Source organism: Schistocerca cancellata, chromosome 4 (genome assembly GCF_023864275.1).
Source record: "Schistocerca cancellata isolate TAMUIC-IGC-003103 chromosome 4, iqSchCanc2.1, whole genome shotgun sequence".
Taxonomy (NCBI): domain Eukaryota; kingdom Metazoa; phylum Arthropoda; class Insecta; order Orthoptera; family Acrididae; genus Schistocerca; species Schistocerca cancellata.
In genome coordinates this window covers 530,286,526-530,309,440 of record NC_064629.1, presented here as the reverse complement: position 1 = coordinate 530,309,440, position 22,915 = coordinate 530,286,526, and positions in this window count along the sequence as shown.

Here is a 22,915-nt window from a genome sequence, read left to right as displayed (position 1 = left end):
GAGAGATTCAGAAAACGCTCCTAGAGTACGTGCCACTTACAGGATTTTCTCTACTCCCATAAAACAGGAACTGCGCATTTGGTAACTGTTGTGTGTTGTTCTTTACACAGTATTCCAAGAGAGGAATATTTGTCTGTTAACCCAAATGGTACTGATGAGCTGCAAACCACCACGGAGTTTCCAATGGAAAACTCGAATCCTCTAGCAGATGGAGACGGTTTTGCTCCATCCCACGGATGTCAAGTGAGAAGCCGATTTACGTATTATTCTTCGCCTTCTGAAAAATGAATGAAACGTACTTCAGTTATCAACATTACTACAGTTTTGTTCTTCCCAACACATATCTATTTCTAATGTGCTTGTGTTCGTCGTTTTTAGTAATGATAGTAATAATAATGTAACAACTTAGATACTGATAATAACGCCATATTTTTAATTTGATGATAATGCTGCGTTATAACGTATACTGACGGGAAAAAAATCGCAACACCAAAAAATGATTAATGTAGAGTAATGAAATTTAGGAAATACACTCCTGGAAATGGAAAAAAGAACACATTGACACCGGTGTGTCAGACCCACCATACTTGCTCCGGACACTGCGAGAGGGCTGTACAAGCGATGATCACACGCACGGCACAGCGGACACACCAGGAACCGCGGTGTTGGCCGTCGAATGGCGCTAGCTGCGCAGCATTTGTGCACCGCCGCCGTCAGTGTCAGCCAGTTTGCCGTGGCATACGGAGCTCCATCGCAGTCTTTAACACTGGTAGCATGCCGCGACAGCGTGGACGTGAACCGTATGTGCAGTTGACGGACTTCGAGCGAGGGCGTATAGTGGGCATGCGGGAGGCCGGGTGGACGTACCGCCGAATTGCTCAACACGTGGGGCGTGAGGTCTCCACAGTACATCGATGTTGTCGCCAGTGGTCGGCGGAAGGTGCACGTGCCCGTCGACCTGGGACCGGACCGCAGCGACGCACGGATGCACGCCAAGACCGTAGGATCCTACGCAGTGCCGTAGGGGACCGCACCGCCACTTCCCAGCAAATTAGGGACACTGTTGCTCCTGGGGTATCGGCGAGGACCATTCGCAACCGTCTCCATGAAGCTGGGCTACGGTCCCGCACACCGTTAGGCCGTCTTCCGCTCACGCCCCAACATCGTGCAGCCCGCCTCCAGTGGTGTCGCGACAGGCGTGATTGGAGGGAAGAATGGAGACGTGTCGTCTTCAGCGATAAGAGTCGCTTCTGCCTTGGTGCCAATGATGGTCGTATTCGTGTTTGGCGCCGTGCAGGTGAGCGCCACAATCAGGACTGCATACGACTGAGGCACACAGGGCCAACACCCGGCATCATGGTGTGGGGAGCGATCTCCTACACTGGCCGTACACCACTGGTGATCGTCGAGGGGACACTGAATAGTGCACGGTACATCCAAACCGTCATCGAACCCATCGTTCTACCATTCCTAGACCGGCAAGGGAACTTGCTGTTCCAACAGGACAATGCACGTCCGCATGTATCCCGTGCCACCCAACGTGCTCTAGAAGGTGTAAGTCAACTACCCTGGCCAGCAAGATCTCCGGATCTGTCCCCCATTGAGCATGTTTGGGACTGGATGAAGCGTCGTCTCACGCGGTCTGCACGTCCAGCACGAACGCTGGTCCAGCTGAGGCGCCAGGTGGAAATGGCATGGCAAGCCGTTCCACAGGACTACACCCAGCATCTCTACGATCGTCTCCATGGGAGAATAGCAGCCTGCATTGCTGCGAAAGGTGGATATACACTGTACTAGTGCCGACATTGTGCATGCTCTGTTGCCTGTGTCTATGTGCCTGTGGTTCTGTCAGTGTGATCATGTGATGTATCTGACCCCAGGAATGTGTCAATAAAGTTTCCCCTTCCTGGGACAATGAATTCACGGTGTTCTTATTTCAATTTCCAGGAGTGTACATTTGTTAGGTAACATTTAAGTGATTAATATTGCACGTCAACACGTTAGTGTAGCGCGAGATTAGCCATTGCAAATGTGAAATGCTGGTACATTAATAACCGGTGTAACCGCCAGAATGTTGAACGCAAGCATGCAGACGTGCATGCGTTGTGTTATACAGGTGGCATATGTCAATTTGTGGGATGGAGTTCCGTGCCCGTTGCACTTGTTAGTCAAAACAGGGACGGTAAACGCTGTTTGTGGATGACACGGTAGTTGGCGTCCGATGATGTCCCATATGTACTCGATTAGAGACAGATTTGGTAATCGAGCAGGCCGAGCCACACGTCAACACCCTGTAGAGCATGTTGGTTTACAACAGCAGTATGTGGGCGAGCGTCATCCTGTTGGCAAACACCCCCTGGAATGCTGTTCAAAAATGGTTCAAATGGGTCTGAGCACTATGGGACTTAACATCTGAGGTCATCAGTCCCCTAGAACTTGGAACTACTTAAACCTAACTAGCCTAATGACATCACACATATCCATGCCCGCGGCAGGATTCGAACCTGCGACCGTAGCAGTCGCGCGGTTCCGGACTGAAGCGCCTAGAACCCCTCGGCCAGCGAGTCCGGCGGAATGCTGTTCATGAGTGGCAACGCAACAGATCAAATCACCAGACTGATGTACTAATTGGCAGCCAAGGTGCGTGGGATAACCCCGAGAGAGCTCCTGCTGTCATTCGAAAGCGCACCCCAGACCATAACGTCAAGTGTAGGTCCAGTGTGTCTAGCACGCAGATGGGTTGCAGGCCCTCAGACGGCCACGTCATAACCAACACATGCAATCACTGGCACCGAGGCAGAGCCAGCTTCCATTAGAAAACACAATAGACCTCCTCCCTGCTCTCCAATAAGCTCTCGCTTTACACAACTCAAAGCGCAAATAGTGTTGGCTTGGGGTCAGTGGAATGCACGCTATGGGGCATCTGGCTTGGAGCTGTCCTTGAAGTAACTGATTTGTAACATTTCGTTGTGTCACTGTGGTGCCAACTGCTGCTCAGATTACTGCAGCAGATGCAGTGTGATGCACCAGAACTATATGCCGAACACGATGGTCTTCTTTCTCAGTAGAGCCACTTGGCCATCCGGAGCCCGGTCTGCTTGCGACCGTACATTCTCCTGACCGCCGTTGCGAGCAGTCATGCGCAGTGACTACATTCCACCCAAGTATCGCAGAAGGACCATCCAGCTTCTCATAGACCAATTACATGACCCCATTCAAATTCAGTGGGGTGTCGATAATGGTGTCTTCGTCGCCTAAAAGGCATTCTTGACTAACATCAACTCACCACATCCAATCCCAAAGGTAACTAACGCTCACGACCGTTACGGCGTGTATTCAAAACAAACCTTATTTGCATCCTCATAGTGCTGCTAGTAACGCCACTCTTATGCGGTTGGCGTGAAAGTTGAAGACATCTGTCAGATGTAGAAACATGCCTATCAACTTCCATTTGTAGCACAAATACTTCTTTGTGTTGCGATTTTATTCCGTCACTGAATCAGGATAATGCTTTATTAAAATGTATAATTGAAACTTTTACCAGCAGAAATGATAAATAATGCTACTAAGACAATTAATAAACAATTGAAGGGCAAAATATGGTAACTTGTCCCAACAATGCTTTGAAAGGAATGTCTTGTTTCGCTTGTAACCTGCTCGCTCAAAATGTTCGTACTGTGCACTAACACTTCCAGTTCTTCAAGTACATGTTTTTTTTTCACTTTACTTAGCGTATGTGGCACTTTAAGACCAATAGTTCTAGAAGTGGATGCCATTTTGTGCTTATGTGCATGGCGTCTTCCGGTTTTTCAAAGTTGCTTAACCTGAACGCGTCTTTATGCTGATTGTACTATAGTTGAAAAGTTTTCTCGTTCTATTCTATTTACACAGCGTCATACTCTATGACCTGTATTTGATGAAACACCTGATTTGTCGTATCTGTTAGTTTCTCTTTGCAGGTCATCTCATTGCTTGTCGTATCTGTTAGTTTGTCTTTGCAGGTCATCTCATAGCTGCATGTTAGCCGTTTTCAAGGCTACTTTAACAGCGTTATGTGGTTTGAGAATATTTGCCGTTTTTCTTAAATGCTACTTCAGTGTGTAATCGGTACTATTTTGAGATTCTCTTTGAGTTTCGTAGTCGGCTTTCTTCGTTATTGCATCGACTTATCAAGTAGGATCGCTTGATAGCCGTTCGATCCAGCAAACTGCTTAATTATTTTGAACTTTTTGTGCCTGTCCTGCAACGAGACCGATGACCTCGCAGTTTGGTCTCTTCCCCCAAACAACCCAACCCCAACCCTGTCCTGCACACTCAAACGTTCGGGCCGCAAGATTTGCTGTTTCTATTTCTTAGAGTACCCGTCGTTCTTAGGTTTTTGCGAACATGAAACGCATGTACATCACCTCGTGTTTTAACATTGAGTCACCATTGCCATCATTACTTTCCTATTCTACTGCAAATTCTATTTCTTAGCACACACTACGGTATGTTATTTACGTTTTTGTCATTCCCACTCGATAATAGGAGCGTGGCAGCCACGTTTATACACTCCTGGAAATTGAAATAAGAACACCGTGAATTCATTGTCCCAGGAAGGGGAAACTTTACTGACACATTCCTGGGGTCAGATACATCACATGATCACACTGACAGAACCACAGGCACATAGACACAGGCAACAGAGCATGCACAATGTCGGCACTAGTACAGTGTATATCCACCTTTCGCAGCAATGCAGGCTGCTATTCTCCCATGGAGACGATCGTAGAGATGCTGGATGTAGTCCTGTGGAACGGCTTGCCATGCCATTTCCACCTGGCGCCTCAGTTGGACCAGCGTTCGTGCTGGACGTGCAGACCGCGTGAGATGACGCTTCATCCAGTCCCAAACATGCTCAATGGGGGACAGATCCGGAGATCTTGCTGGCCAGGGTAGTTGACTTACACCTTCTAGAGCACGTTGGGTGGCACGGGATACATGCGGACGTGCATTGTCCTGTTGGAACAGCAAGTTCCCTTGCCGGTCTAGGAATGGTAGAACGATGGGTTCGATGACGGTTTGGATGTACCGTGCACTATTCAGTGTCCCCTTGACGATCACCAGTGGTGTACGGCCAGTGTAGGAGATCGCTCCCCACACCATGATGCCGGGTGTTGGCCCTGTGTGCCTCGGTCGTATGCAGTCCTGATTGTGGCACTCACCTGCACGGCGCCAAACACGCATACGACCATCATTGGCACCAAGGCAGAAGCGACTCTCATCTCTGAAGACGACACGTCTCCATTCGTCCCTCCATTCACGCCTGTCGCGACACCACTGGAGGCGGGCTGCACGATGTTGGGGCGTGAGCGGAAGACGGCCTAACGGTGTGCGGGACCGTAGCCCAGCTTCATGGAGACGGTTGCGAATGGACCTCGCCGATACCCCAGGAGCAACAGTGTCCCTAATTTGCTGGGAAGTGGCGGTGCGGTCCCCTACGGCACTGCGTAGGATCCTACGGCCTTGGCGTGCATCCGTGCGTCGCTGCGGTCCGGTCCCAGGTCGACGGGCACGTGCACCTTCCGCCGACCACTGGCGACAACATCGATGTACTGTGGAGACCTCACGCCCCACGTGTTGAGCAATTCGGCGGTACGTCCACCCGGCCTCCCGCATGCCCACTATACGCCCTCGCTCAAAGTCCGTCAACTGCACATACGGTACACGTCCACGCTGTCGCGGCATGCTACCAGTGTTAAAGACTGCGATGGTGCTCCGTATGCCACGGCAAACTGGCTGACACCGACGGCGGCGGTGCACAAATGCTGCGCAGCTAGCGCCATTCGACGGCCAACACCGCGGTTCCTGGTGTGTCCGCTGTGCCGTGCGTGTGATCATTGCTTGTACAGCCCTCTCGCAGTGTCCGGAGCAAGTATGGTGGGTCTGACACACCGGTGTCAATGTATTCTTTTTTCCATTTCCAGGAGTGTAATATAGCAGCTTATCCATCGTTTACTTGGCACTTTTTATAAGTTCATCTTGAAATTATTAATGAAAAAAGCTAATAACTTTCCAGAAATACCGGAGCCAACAGCCAGCCCACTTTCTTCCATATACAATTTACTCTGTCCAGTCATATTTATTTATTTATACGTCAAATTGCGTAGGACGAAATTGAGGAGCAAATCTCCAAGGTCATGGAACGTGTCAGTACATGAAATTAGAACATAAAAGTAGTAACAGATAAAAATCAACGTTCATGAACACAAAAAAGTCAACCCATAAGTTTGAGTAAACGCAATCAACAATATAACGTAAGAATCAGCTTAATTTTTCAAGGAACTCTTCAACAGAATAGAAGCAAGTTTTGATTTGAAAGCGCGTGGATTACTGTTAAGATTTTTTAATTCTTGTGGTAGCTTATTGAAAATGGATGCAGCCGTATAATGCACATTTGTCTGCACAAGAGTGAAGGAAGTCCGATCCAAATGCAGGTTAGATTTCTGTCGGGTATTAACTGAGTGAAAGCTGCTTATTCTTAGGAATAAGCTGATATTTATACAAGAAATGACAGTAAGAAATATATATATTGAGAGGCCAGTGTCAAAATACCCGGACTAGTGAACAGGCGTCGACAAGAGGTTTTTCAACTTACACCACTTATTGCCCGAACCGCCCGTTTCAGAGCCAAAAATATCCTTTTAGAATGGGAAGAGTTACCTCAAAATATTATACCACACGACATAAGTGAATGAAATAAGCAAAGTAGACTTATTTTCATGGTGAACGATCACTTACGTCAGATACTGTTCGAATAGTAAAAATGGCAGCATTAAGCCTTTGAACAAGATCCTGAACGTGGACTTTCCACGGCAATTTACTATCTACCTGAACACCTAGAAATTTGAACTGTTCGGTTTCACTAATCATATGCCCATTCTTTGAAATTAAAACGTCGAGTTTTATTTAATTGTTTGCTACTAACTGTAAAAACTGAGTCTTATTAGGATTTAGCGTTAGTTTATTTTCTACAAGCCATGAACGTATGTAATTAACTGCACTATATGAAACCGAGCTAATGTTGCACACAACATCCTTTACTACCAAGCTAGTGTCATCAGCAAACAGAAATATTTTAGAGTTCCATGTAATACTAGAAGGCATATCACTTATACAGGATGATTCATGAAGAAATGCAAATATTATAATATGTTATTCCTCAAGTAAAACTAAAGAAAACAAGTTCATATCAACATAGGTCCGCAAATGTTTAGTTACGACTAATAAAAGATTTTGCCTGAAATTTAGCAAACGGTTCAAATGGCCCTAAGCACTAAGGGACTTAAGATCAGAGGTCATCAGCCCCCTAGACTTAGAAATACTTAAACCTAACTTAACCTAAGGACATCACACACATCCATGCCCGAGGCAGGATTCGAACTTGCGACCCTAGCAGCAGCGCGGTTCCGGACTGAAGCGCCTAGAACCGCACGGCCACAACGGCCGGCACATTTCCTTTCCCACAACATCTCCCAGGTTCAAGCAACTTGTTACTTCATGTGATGGAGCGTTTAGGCTGAGTGAACGTGTCATGCAACCATACCATAAAAAGCAATTGTTGGAAGACGCAAGAAAAGGAACATTTAATTACCATCTGAGCAAAGCGAGGAGAGATTCAGAAAACGCCCCTAGAGTACGTGCCACTTACAGGATTTTCTCTACTCCCATAAAAACAGGAACTGCGCATTTGATAACTGTTGTGTGTTGTTCTTTACACAGTATGCCAAGAGAGGAATATTTGTCTATTAACCCAAATGGTACTGATGAGCTGCAAACCACCACGGAGTTTCCAATGGAAAACTCGAATCCTCTAGCAGATGGAGACGGTTTTGCTCCATCCCACGGATGTCAAGTGAGAAGCCGATTTACGTATTATTCTTCGCCTTCTGAAAAATGAATGAAACGTACTTCAGTTATCAACATTACTACAGTTTTGTTCTTCCCAACACATATCTATTTCTAATGTGCTTGTGTTCGTCGTTTTTAGTAATGATAGTAATAATAATGTAACAACTTAGATACTGATAATAACGCCATATTTTTAATTTGATGATAATGCTGCGTAATAACGTATACTGACGGGAAAAAAATCGCAACACCAAACAATGATTAATGTAGAGTAATGAAATTTAGGAAATACATTTGTTAGGTAACATTTAAGTGATTAATATTGCACGTCAACAGGTTAGTGTAGTGCGAGATTAGCCATTGCAAATGTGAAATGCTGGTACATTAATAACCGGTGTAACCGCCAGAATGTTGAACGCAAGCATGCAAACGTGCATGCGTTGTGTTATACAGGTGGCAGATGTCAATTTGTGGGATGGAGTTCCGTGCCCGTTGCACTTGTTAGTCAAAACAGGGACGGTAAACGCTGTTTGTGGATGACACGGTAGTTGGCGTCCGATGATGTCCCATATGTACTCGATTAGAGACAGATTTGGTAATCGAGCAGGCCGAGCCACACGTCAACACCCTGTAGAGCATGTTGGTTTACAACAGCAGTATGTGGGCGAGCGTCATCCTGTTGGCAAACACCCCCTGGAATGCTGTTCAAAAATGGTTCAAATGGGTCTGAGCACTATGGCACTTAACATCTGAGGTCATCAGTCCCCTAGAACTTGGAACTACTTAAACCTAACTAGCCTAATGACATCACACATATCCATGCCCGCGGCAGGATTCGAACCTGCGACCGTAGCAGTCGCGCGGTTCCGGACTGAAGCGCCTAGAACCCCTCGGCCAGCGAGGCCAGCGGAATGCTGTTCATGAGTGGCAACGCAACAGATCAAATCACCAGACTGATGTACTAATTGGCAGCCAAGGTGCGTGGGATAACCCCGAGAGAGCTCCTGCTGTCATTCGAAAGCGCACCCCAGACCATAACGTCAAGTGTAGGTCCAGTGTGTCTAGCACGCAGATGGGTTGCAGGCCCTCAGACGGCCACGTCATAACCAACACAGGCAATCACTGGCACCGAGGCAGAACCAGCTTGCATTAGAAAACACAATAGACCTCCTCCCTGCTCTCCAATAAGCTCTCGCTTTACACCACTCAAGGCGCAAATAGTGTTGGCTTGGGGTCAGTGGAATGCACGCTATGGGGCATCTGGCTTGGAGCTGTCCTTGAAGTAACTGATTTGTAACATTTCGTTGTGTCACTGTGGTGCCAACTGCTGCTCAGATTACTGCAGCAGATGCAGTGTGATGCACCAGAACTATATGCCGAACACGATGGTCTTCTTTCTCAGTAGAGCCACTTGGCCATCCGGAGCCCGGTCTGCTTGCGACCGTACATTCTCCTGACCGCCGTTGCGAGCAGTCATGCGCAGTGACTACATTCCACCCAAGTATCGCAGAAGGACCATCCAGCTTCTCATAGCCCAATTACATGACCCCATTCAAATTCAGTGGAGTGTCGATAATGGTGTCTTCGTCGCCTAAAAGGCATTCTTGACTAACATCAGCTTACCACATCCAATCCCAAAGGTAACTAACGCTCACGACCGTTATGGCGTGTATTCAAACAAACCTTATTTGCAGCCTCATAGTGCTGCTAGTAGCGCCACTCTTATGCGGTTGGCGTGAAAGTTGAAGACATCTGTCAGATGTAGAAACATGCCTATCAACTTCCATTTGTAGCACAAATACTTCTTTGTGTTGCGATTTTATTCCGTCACTGAATCAGGATAATGCTTTATTAAAATGTATAATTGAAAATTTTACCAGCAGAAATGATAAATAATGCTACTAAGACAATTAATAATTAATAAACAATTGAAGGGCAAAATATGGTAACTTGTCCCAACAATGCTTTGAAAGGAATGACTTGTTTCGCTTGTAACCTGCTCGTTCAAAATGTTCGTACTGTGCACTAACACTTCCAGTTCTTCAAGTACATGTTTTTTTTTTCACTTTACTTAGCGTATGTGGCACTTTAAGACCAATAGTTCTAGAAGTGGATGCCATTTTGTGCTTATGTGCATGGCGTCTTCCGGTTTTTCAAAGTTGCTTAACCTGAACGCGTCTTTATGCTGATTGTACTATAGTTGAAAAGTTTTCTCGTTCTATTCTATTTACACAGCGTCATACTCTGTGACCTGTATTTGATGAAACACCTGATTTGTCGTATCTGTTAGTTTCTCTTTGCAGATCATCTCATTGCTTGTCGTATCTGTTAGTTTGTCTTTGCAGGTCATCTCATAGCTGCATGTTAGCCGTTTTCAAGGCTACTTTAACAGCGTTATGTGGTTTGAGAATATTTGCCGTTTTTCTTAAATGCTACTTCAGTGTGTAATCGGTACTATTTTGAGATTCTCTTTGAGTTTCGTAGTCGGCTTTCTTCGTTATTGCATCGACTTATCAAGTAGGATCGCTTGATAGCCGTTCGATCCAGCAAACCGCTTAATTATTTTGAACTTTTTGTGCCTGTCCTGCAACGAGATCGATGACCTCGCAGTTTGGTCTCTTCCCCCAAACAACCCAACCCCAACCCTGTCCTGCACACTCAAACGTTCGGGCCGCAAGATTTGCTGTTTCTATTTCTTAGAGTGCCCGTCGTTCTTAGGTTTTTGCGAACATGAAACGCATGTACATCACCTCGTGTTTTAACATTGAGTCACCATTGCCATCATTACTTTCCTATTCTACTGCAAATTCTATTTCTTGGCACACACTACGGCATGTTATTTACGTTTTTGTCATTCCCACTCGATAATAGGAGCGTGGCAGCCACGTTTATAATATAGCAGCTTATCCATCGTTTACTTGGCACTTTTTATAAGTTCATCTTGAAATTATTAATGAAAAAAGCTAATAACTTTCCAGAAATACCGGAGCCAACAGCCAGCCCACTTTCGTCCATATACAATTTACTCTGTCCAGTCATATTTATTTATTTATACGTCAAATTGCGTAGGACGAAATTGAGGAGCAAATCTCCAAGGTCATGGAACGTGTCAGTACATGAAATTAGAACATAAAAGTAGTAACAGATAAAAATCAACGTTCATGAACACAAAAAAAGTCAACCCATAAGTTTGAGTAAACGCAATCAACAATATAACGTAAGAATCAGCTTAATTTTTCAAGGAACTCTTCAACAGAATAGAAGCAAGTTTTGATTTGAAAGCGCGTGGATTACTGCTAAGATTTCTTAATTCTTGTGGTAGCTTATTGAAAATGGATGCAGCCGTATAATGCACATTTCTCTGCACAAGAATGAAGGAAGTCCGATCCAAATGCAGGTTAGATTTCTGTCGGGTATTAACTGAGTGAAAGCTGCTTATTCTTAGGAATAAGCTGATATTTATACAAGAAATGACAGTAAGAAATATATATATTGAGAGGCCAGTGTCAAAATACCCGGACTAGTGAACAGGCGTCGACAAGAGGTTTTTCAACTTACACCACTTATTGCCCGAACCGCCCGTTTCAGAGCCAAAAATATCCTTTTAGAATGGGAAGAGTTACCTCAAAATATTATACCACACGACATAAGTGAATGAAATAAGCAAAGTAGACTTATTTTCATGGTGAACGAACACTTACGTCAGATACTGTTCGAATAGTAAAAATGGCAGCATTAAGCCTTTGAACAAGATCCTGAACGTGGACTTTCCACGGCAATTTACTATCTACCTGAACACCTAGAAATTTGAACTGTTCGGTTTCACTAATCATATGCCCATTCTTTGAAATTAAAACGTCGAGTTTTATTTAATTGTGTGCTACTAACTGTAAAAACTGAGTCTTATTAGGATTTAGCGTTAGTTTATTTTCTACAAGCCATGAACGTATGTAATGAACTGCACTATATGAAACCGAGCTAATGTTGCATACAACATCCTTTACTACCAAGCTAGTGTCATCAGCAAACAGAAATATTTTAGAGTTTCATGTAATACTAGAAGGCATATCACTTATACAGGATGATTCATGAAGATATGCAAATATTATAATATGTTATTCCTCAAGTAAAACTAAAGAAAACAAGTTCATATAAACATAGGTCCGCAAATGTTTAGTTACGACTAATGAAAGATTTTGCCTGAAATTTAGCAAACGGTTCAAATGGCCCTAAGCGCTATGGGACTTAAGATCAGAGGTCATCAGCCCCCTAGACTTAGAACTACTTAAACCTAACTTAACCTAAGGACATCACACACATCCATGTCCGAGGCAGGATTCGAACCTGCGACCCTAGCAGCAGCGCGGTTCCGGACTGAAGCGCCTAGAACCGCTCGGTCACAACGGCCGGCGAAATTTAGCAACTTTGCTAATATGAAGCCGTCGCAAAACTGGACGAAGTTAAAGCAAAGCACGAGTCCCATTTATTTTGTTGTTACTGATCTGGTGAATCTAATAAAACGTGTCCCATTTCACCAACGCCGTTACTAAACATTTAAATGAATATTTTCCCCAGAAATGGATTGGTCTTGGTGCTACACGTCTGTGGCCACCCAGGGGATAAAGTCAATACACGTGAGGCATTACTTGTTCGCATTATGAATGCAATAGACGAAATTAAAAACAACCCTGTAAAACTAAAACGAGCAACATCTGTTCATACATGTGCAGCTAAATGCATTGAACTCGGTGGAGACGTTTTTGAACATTTATTGTGTAACTGTATGTACGCTTTACAACTTACTTAACAGTGAGCTTTGTTTCTTCCTTGTTTAATTTCCGGTTTAACATGAATTCTCGTCTTCTATGATAGTAATAAATTAATTAATTATCTGACCCATTCACACAGTTTCAGTTAACGTTATTACCATCATTTTTCCAAAATTAAATTCTTTACAACTTCTATTGAAACTTTGTGCAATTGTCTGAAATTTAAAAAACAAATTGGGCCAAGTAGTTAATAAATTAAAAATTTTACGAAATTACTTTTCTGATTCTCTGGATGTTCTGGAAAACTATCGCAGATACACGTCTGGGACATCTTTTATTAGATTCACCAGATCAGTAACAACAAAATAAATGGAAATTATGCTTTACTTTAACATCGTACAGATATTCGAATGCTACATGTTAGCGTAGTTGCTAAATTTCAGGGAAAATCTTTAACTCCGTAAATAAACATTTGCGGACGTATGTTTATATGAACTTTTTTTCTTTAGTTTCACTTGTAGAGTAACATATTAAAATATTTGCGTATCTTAGTGACTCACTCTGTATAAATTAGGAAACAGGATGGCCCCAACACTGATCCCTGTGGTAACCCCCCCCCCCCCCCCCCCATTTGACTGTACCCCACTCAGACCTCACATGACAGCCATTCTCAACACTGAAAATAATAACCTTTCGCTGTCTGTTCTTAAAGTAAGAGGTGAACCAGTTGTGAGCTACTTCCCATATTCCATAATGGTCCAACTTCTGGAGCAATATTTTGTGATCAACACAATCAAACGCCTTAGTAAAATCAAAAAATGTGCCTAGCACTCGAAACCTTTTCTTTAACCCATCCAGTACCTCACAGAGAAACGAGAATATAGCATTTTCAGTTGCTAAAACTTCTAAAGCTGAACTGTACGCTTGATAGCAAATTGTGTGATATAAAATGATCAATTACCCTTACATACACAGACTTTTCAACAACTTTAGGAAATACTGATGGCACAGAAATAGGTCTAAAATTGTCTACATCATCCCTTTCTGCCTTTTTATAAAGCAGCTTCAATATTGAGTACTTTAATCGTTCAGGAAACTGACCATTCGTAAGGAAAAATTACAAATATGGCTAACAAGGACAGGACGCCTACTCGGCATCGCCGAATTCGTCCAGATTTATGGTACATGTAGGGCGTGGTGAGACAAGATAGTGCCCCAAGTGGAAACTCCAGCTGACCAAGTGTGTAGGAAATAAAAGGAATTCTGATACGGATCTATCAGCATGTGCACCTTATCAAATGTTCCTGTGAGAGTGCGTTTGGGAAGCGGTGTTTGGCTCAGCGGGCAGTCTGCCTTGACAGGGCGACAGAGCGGACGCTAGCGTGTTCACCACGTGCGGAGCGCGAGCTCGCCTTGTTTACATTCTGACGGCCGTTGCTTAAGTGCCGGCTTACCGTATACGATCCATGGCGAACCGTTACCGTAAATCTGCAGTCCGATTTACTTTCTGCAACCATTATGCCCGAGCCAAAGCACTCGAGGGGGAGCGTTTTCATCGAGAGGAAGTGAAGATCCCGGCGACCGATATTATCAGGGGCTACGCTTCTGTCGTGCTGATGGAAATTTGGGGGCGGTAATCGTCGACCACTCAGGTTTAGGTATGCGTACGATACGCATTTTCGAACTGCTATTCCAACCTCCTGCTGAGGAAGTCGTCGCGGCACTCCGACCATACGGCACACTCCATGGCCACACTGCAGAGAATTGCACATAGGTCACCATTGATCTCCGAAGCCACGTCCCGTCCTACTTACAGATCGGCGGATGCCGTGCAATAATTATATGCGACGGCCAGCCTCGAATCTGTTCCGGGTGTGGCAAAGAAGGCCACCTTAGATCCGAATGCCTACAACGGCGTATTACGCAACTTCCAGCTGCCGAAGGACGACCCTCGTCGCAACTTACGGTGCTATCGGTGACCTACGCCGCTGCTTTAGCTTCTCCTACCGCTTTGCAACGCCGCCCGGGCGCCACCAACGACGCCACCAACGAGCCCGACCAGACACCGACGGAGATCGCCTTAGACGGCCCGCCAATCCGACAATACCGACTCAACCGGACGCTGTCCCTATCCTCGGCAACACGATGGAGATCGACTCGCTCGTCCCTACGGCGGCCTTCCTGCCAGAGCGACGCGACTCCTTTCCGTCGTCGGACATGGAAGGTCGCACAAGGAAACAACGTTCTCCGAAACGTCGCAATCGAAGGCGCCGCACCGTTTCCGGTCATGAGGAGACGTTGCAAGTCGAGGATGACGCAACCGTCGACCAGCACGACGCCCCAGAACCCGCTACTGCTGACAAAGACGTTATGAGCGCAGAGACATCCACCGGTGTGCCTGCACCCGTCTCCCCGACGCCCCATGCGGACACTGAACTAATTCATGGACATATCACAGGCGACACTACACCACGCACCATTATCTCATATTCTGCAGACAAAATGGACGATACACCGGTGCCTGCTTCCACAGTGTGGCATGGCGAAGAGGTCGAGGAACAGGACTCGTTACAGGACCTTGCGCCATTGGGGCCAAACCATTAATCATACTCTTCCCAGAATCCCCTGTGGGCGAGCGGGATAACGTTCCACTGCAACGCCCACGCCCTTGCGCGGATGGCGGAGTGGACCAGCCTCCAGCAGTCCGCCGCCAGGCCTACCGGATAGCAACCATTAACACCAGCAACATCTGTTCCAGGGTAAAAATCCGCCTTATGCAGGAGATGTTCTGAGCTTCTGATATTGATTTCACCCTTCTGCAGGAAGCTCACTTGGCCAGTCTCCCGGATATGAAATGGCTATACCGCCCACGCCTCCGCGAGTGATCCTATGGGCCGCGGAGTGGCCATCTACATCCGCCACGGGATTTCTGTGACCGACGTCGCCTTCCTTTCATCAGCTCAGGGCATGGCATCGCTGCCATGGGGACACGCATCATTAATGTCTACACTCCTTCAGGCACCGTCCGACGACATGAAAGGGCCCAGTTTTATTCTGAGGAAATCGGCCCCCTGTTTTTAGAGCGATATGACCGCTGCCTACTAGTAGGTGATTTTAACTGCGTTCTGCACCCCAATGATCAGATTACACACTATAATACGTGCCAGGAACTACGTATAGTGGTGCCAGACCTCCTGCTGCATGATACCTGGGAAGTTCAACACAGCGACCGTTCTGGTCATACCTTGCTTACCAGTAATTCCGCAAGCCGACTAGACAGGATATAAACCTCACAAACTCTTAGATCTGCGATACGGGGCGCCGAACGCTGGCCACTGGCCTTTTACGACCATTGCGCTTACATCTGTACGGTCCTCCTTCCGCCGCAATCTGTTTGGCGCAGCCGTGCGCCATGGAAACTAAATACTTCTCATCTGCATGACCTGGCATGCCGCCAACAAGTCACTGAGACGTGGACAGCCTGCGAACGACGGCTTCCCCGCTACTGCTCGACATTGACATGGTGGATGCACTGCACCAAACCAGCTATCCGGAGGACACTGATGAGATACTGGAAGGACATGGCCGACTGGCAGCGCAAGAATGTTGACTTCTATTATGCGATTCTCCGAGATCTGGATACTTAGCCGCCAACCCAGACAACCAGTTGGAACGGCAAAGAACTAAGGCGAAGATAATTGCCCTGGCACGCCGGAAATTGCAAGGGGTGGTGGTACGGACGCGGTGCCACGATCACGCGGGTTTAGAAAGTCCATCCATGCATCATATAGTGTCCGACGAACGACGGCGTCGTCGGCAGATCATCAACACTCTGACCACGCCTCATGGCACGCAGGTAGCCAATCAGAATGACATCGCCCACGCATTCGTCGAACACTACCGTCGTACTTATAGTGAAGAAGATGCTGAAACTGCAGCAGACGACTCCATTTTGCATTACGCCATGCGCACCCTCCCCCACACGGAGGCGGATGCTTTGACAGTGGCGGTAATGCGAGACGAAGTCGACAACGCAATCGACAAGGGTGCAGTCAACAGACCGCCCGGCATTGACGGCTTACCGATTGAGTTTTACCGTACCTTTCAGGAACTCATGGCACCACGGTGGACGACGATGTATCAAGAAATGATGACATCTGACCAAGCAATCCCACCCGCCTGTGCTGAGGGCATCATCATTCCGGTCCACAAACCAGCTCATGGTTCGATGGTCACGAGTTACAGACCGCTCACCCTACTCAATGCTGATTACAAGATTTTCGCACGCTTACTGGCAATGCGGTTCCGAACAATACTCCCTCATATCCTCTCCCCAGAGCAAACAACGCCTGGGGGACAGGTTAACATACAGACTGCCACAGGGGAATGCCACGACTTAATTGCAATGGCGGCGGCCTGCAGACTCCGTGCGGCGGTCGTCGCTATAGACTTCGACAGCGCCTTCGATAAAGTGCGCCATCGTTTCCTGTTTTCGGTGGCGGCCCGAACGGGCATCCCCTCTCCGTTCCTCGACGTCCTCCGACGTCTTTACAACAGTGCCAGTTCACGTGTCCAAGGCAGGGCCGGTACCCACCTGCCGTTCCATATGGCAAGGGTGCCCCTTCTCTCCACTACCCTTGAGCCCCTCATTGGGGAAAGCTCTCTGGCCTCACCCTACGCCAACACACTTTTCGCTGTCGCTCATATGCTGATGACATCCTCCTCATTCGCTCCGGCTCTGAGATTCGAGCAGTCCTCGAATTGATTACCCGTTCTGGGGCTGCCGCTGGCAATGCCATGAATGTCGCCAAATCTTCTGCAATGCACATTGGACGAGGCCTCCAGGAAGGTGAAGTGGCACCCCTGCCGCTCGTGCGGACTTTCCGGTACCTGGGCATTACCTTTACCACCACGACCTCACGCACAGCAGCAACGAATTTCCGTCGCCTGTTACACGTCATCCGCAACGTCGTCCGCCAGAATCTCTTGCGCTGTCAGAATACACTTCAACGCGTTGAGTTTCCTAATCTTTATGTGGTATCAAAATTGGTCCACATCACGCAAGATTAGTTAAGTAATAAATAGTTAGATCAAATTGCCCATTGTCGTAGAAAACTGAAACTAACACATTGTAGTAGTTAAACTGTAGCTCACTAACATAATTGTAAAAGCTGCATTGTAATCTAATCTATGTATCATTTTATGACCCACTAATCATCTTAGGAGACGGGTTAATATGAAATAAAGAATTTTTTAAAAAAAGTTCTCCCTCTGCCAACTGCAGTTGGGCGCAACCTTCAGGCGGCTTTAGGCTATTACCTCATGGCTGTTTCCATGTTTAAGGTCCGTTATGAGACACTTATCCTGCCCCCACGGGTTGGTGGCCTCGGCCTCCTCAATGTCCGTATGCGAGCTGCAGCCTTGTATATGAGTACCATGCGAAAACAGTGGACCGGCCGAGGCATATCTCTAACACACAGCTTGCTTGAGGTCCTCGTGCCTGCTTCCACCTCACCACCAGTGTCTGTCGGCCATATCGTGCCTCATTTGTCTCATATTTCGACCTATTTCGTCGACTATAGTTACATACATAGCAGTCTCCCAGATACGCGCCCACCCAGGACTAAGGATTTTTACAGCCTGTTACTGCGCTGTGTTCCCCGGAATGTGATGGAGACCAAACATCCCTCCATCCTGTGGTCCATAGTGTGGACTACCGTCCACAAGCCCTTCCTCCCTACGAACGTCCGGGCACTGTGGTATCACATAGTCGACAGGAAATTTTCCACGAAACAGCGACTGCACAACATTGGTTTGTCAGATTCCTCTCTTTGTCTCCTTTGCCAGCAACTGGACACAGATGACCACTGTCTGACGTGCGCCTCTTCGCAAGATGCTCTTCGTGCAGCAAATCATTGCCTGCTATCTTCGAGTGCCACCAGACACAATCGAACCTCGAATGTTTCTGTACCCGGAGGACAAACATTTTCCCGCCGCCAAATGTCATGCTGTCACGTGGGTCAAAGGGTGGGCGGTCACTTATCTCTTTCATGAGGGACCCAAATCTCGCTTCGACTTCTGGACCTATTTACGAACAGCCCATGCAGTTCTCGAAAACACGCCACATTACCGAACATTATTTGCTAACTATCTTCGACGGGTCTTTGTTAGACCTCCACTAAGTTGCGGGGTGCCTGGCCCAGAGGGCACCTACCCCTCCTCCCCCCCGGCGGTGGCTGAGCTTAAGCTGCCTATGATCGATTCTACCTCTGACCTCCGCGGATGGGAGAGCGCGTCGCAGATTGCGCGGATTTTATTTCTTTTTTCTTTTCCTGTTTTTATTTTCTTTTTTTTTTACCCAGCATTTATATTTTTTCTCTGTCGCCGATGTGTTCCACATAATTTCATGATAATAGTGAATATTACAAAAACAAAATGCAAATAAATGAACAACAACAACGCCTTGGACTTCTGTTGATTCTTGTGTCTCCCACTTCCCTGTGCTCCACAGGTTCGATGGTAGTGAGGGGGACACTGTGACCCGGCCTCGGTTTCGATCCCTGCCCGCTTTGCCCCCCGAGCCACCACCGGTCCACTATCCCATTTTAAACCAAAAATAGCGGTAAGAGATCGGATTCGCATTAAAAGGGTCGCAGTTGCGACTCCACCCGATGGTAAATATTTTTGTGCTCCTTGGCAGTGCGTACACTGCTGACATTACAATTAACCGCAACATCATATTGGTTATTTTATTAATTTATATAAGCACAAGAAGTATAGGCATAGGATGAAATGGGGGACTGCAAACATTTAAAAAGGGATTGTAGTTAACGCGTTCACGGGAACGTCGTGTATGTAAATCGATGCTTCCATTCTTTTGCAATTGATCAATTACATGTACCGGTGTGATCTTCATCAAAGAAACAGAGGAAGCAATAATTTTGACCGCATCTTGTGCACGTTATAAACGCCGCCTTTTTGCAGTCGCATGGTTTTTTTAATGTCTTCGTGGAAAAACAAATTTGATTGAAATTCTGAAAACAGCTTCTTTCATCGCACAGTCCAGCAGTGAACCACGCGTAACTCAGCATGTTGCTGAATACGTGGGAGGATATCTGGTTATGCTGGTCACATCGCAGGGTTGCACTAGTAGCGAACATTTGGGGGGAATTACTTTGATACTGCACGTTGGCAAACCGTCTTCATGTTGGAACAGTTCGTCGTATATTTGCCAAAAATATTTGCAGCTGGATGGAGTCGAACCCGCTACCCTTTCAATACGAATCCGTTCTCTTACCGCTTTTTCTTCATGTTGTCCGTTGTATTTGGTCGTAGCGGACGTCACATGACATCCGTTGAAGTTCGTTGTTGATCCTTTCACCAGGATTTTTAGTACAGAGGCTAGCTAGTCAGCTCTCTGACCGAACGCGCTGGCTAAACTGAAAGTCTGCTAGCCAGTATGCCACTAGTTGGGCTAGCGACAATTGATTAGGTGCGCATGGTGATAGATCCGTATCAAAATTCCTTTTATTTCCTAAACGCTTGGCCATCTGCAGTTCCCATCTGGGGTACTTTCGTGTCTCACCACGCTCTACATATACCATGAATTTGGACTAATTCGGCGATGACGAGTAGGCGTCCTCTCCTTGTAAGTACAGGGCTAACATATGCTGCACAGTACTTTCATATTCTGCTAGACACTCCATCATATCTGTGAGAGTCCTTACTCTTCGGTGATTTAATTAATGACTCTATCTCCGTCTTGTCTGTATCCCAGAGGAGTATTTCAGACATCAATTTCGGAAAGGCATTTGCCAAGACATTTATATGATTCGCTGTAGACTCTAAATTTTTATTTAATTCGCCAGCAATGCTCAGAAAATGAGTGTTAAGTACTGTACATAAATAAGATATATCAGTAACAGGAATATTTATACTACGAACTGACTTTATATCGTCGACCTTGTGCTGCTGTCCAGACACTTCCTTCACAACTGACCATATGGTTTTAATTTTATCCTGTGAATTAGCTATTCTATTTGCGTACCACATACTCTTGGACTTCCTAATAACATTTTTAAGCACCTTACAATACTGTTTGAAATGGGCTACTGTAGCTTGGCTGTGACTGCTAATATTTTCATATAATTCTTTGTTCTACATGATATACTTGTCCCACTAGTCAGCCACCGAGGCTGCCTTTTTTAGAACGTTCTAATGGAAAGGAACTCTCAAAGAGCATGAGAAATGTGTTAAGGAAAGCATTATATTTGTCATCTATGTTATCGGCACTATGCACATCCTGACACTCTTGTTCTTTGAGGAGGTTTAAAAAACTCTCTATTGCCATTGGATTAACTTTCCTACATAGTTTGAGTACAAAATCCTTTTAGTGTTGAAATTTGTGCATCATGGACTGAAAGGCCATACACCCTTTTACTAACAGAACGCCCATCTAGAAACGAAGAATGAATAAAAAATTGTCTATGACTGTGCTACTGCTCCCCTGCACCCGAGTTGGAAAAACACAGTCTGCATCAGATCATATGACTTTAGGAGATCTACCAAAGTTCTTTTTCTTCCACAATTATATACAAAATTAATATTGAAGTCACCACTTATAACTAATTTCTGGTAGTTTCTATAAAGTGAATCAAGAACACACTGTAGCGTGAGCAGAAATGCTCTGAACTCAGAGTTAGGGGACCTATAAACAACAATTACAAACATTAATGTGGCCACCTGTCAAAAGCCTGAATAACCACCTTTTGCAGCGCAGTCCGCTCCGAGAGTCAGTGAGGTTCCAGAAGGCACCACCAGAGATGTTGAGACATGCCGACTCCACTGCTGAGGTTTCTCAGTTGAGGATCTAAGGCGCGTACTGCTCGGTCGAGATGGCCCCACAGATTCTCAAAATGGTTCAAATGGCTCTGAGCACTATGGGACTCAACTGCTGTGGTCATAAGTCCCCTAGAACTTAGAACTACTTAAACCTAACTAACCTAAGGACATCACACACATCCATGCCCGAGGCAGGATTCGAACCTGCGACCGTAGCGGTCGTGCGGTTCCAGACTGTAGCGCCTTTAACCGCTCGGTCACTCCGGCCGGCCACAGATTCTCGACTGGGTTTAAATCCGGGGAGCCTGGTGGCCTTTCGAACCACACACGCACAGTGTGAGCTGTGTGACACGTAGCATTGTCCCGCTGACATATGCCATCGTGCCGAGGAGGAAGGGACTGCATGTAGGGGGTGCACATGATCCTCAACGAAAGATACATACTCGTGTTGATCAATTGTGCCTTCCAGAATGACGAGATCACCCAGGGAATGCCTCGAAAGCATTTCCCAGACCACAACTCTCCCTCCTTCGGCGTGGACCCTTCCGACGATTGTTGCAGAGTATTTGCTTTCAGACGTTTCACGCCGTGCCCGCCAATAGACATCTGCCCAACACATTCATCTGGAAAGGCCACCTGTCGCCACTCAGTGGACGTCCAGTTGCGGCATTAGCGTACAAATTCCAGCCTTCGTCGCCGATGAACAGCAGTCAGCATGGGTGCATGAATCAGGCGCATGCTGCATATGCACATTTGCAGCAAGGTTTCCTGAAAGGTCGTTCAGGAGACACTGTCTTTAGTCTCTTGGTTTATATGGGTCATCAGTTACTCAACAGCTGCACGTTTATTCGCCCGTACATATCTTCGCAACCGTCGTTGAACCCTGTGATCTATGGTCCATGGTGCACCACAGCTATCTCGGCGCCGGTTTTGGGTAGCGCCATTTTGCCCCGCATGGTATACTTTAACCACGGCGACAGTTTACAGACTTAGTCATTTTCGAAATGCTTCCACATTTGGCTCGAATGCCAATGGTTATCCCCGTTTGGACGTCAGATAAATCACTCACTTTCTCCATTACGACAACAGTTGCACTGTTTCCGAATCCCTCCGACACGCTTTGTATACCTTCCACTGCTAGTGCTGCCACCTGCGGTGTGTGATTGGTTACTACAGGTTGTTGTCGAACATAGGCGGTGATCACGTTAATGTCGATGGACCATATATTATTAAACAAGAAATAGTTGTACTTCAGAATAAACTGTAGCAGCTTACAAGGGAATCTCCCCATTGCACCCCCCTCAGATTTAGTTATAAGTTGGCACAGTGGATAGGCCTTGAAAAACTGAACACAGATCAATCGAGAAAACAGGAAGAAGTTGTGTGGAACTATGAAAAAATAAGCAAAATCTACA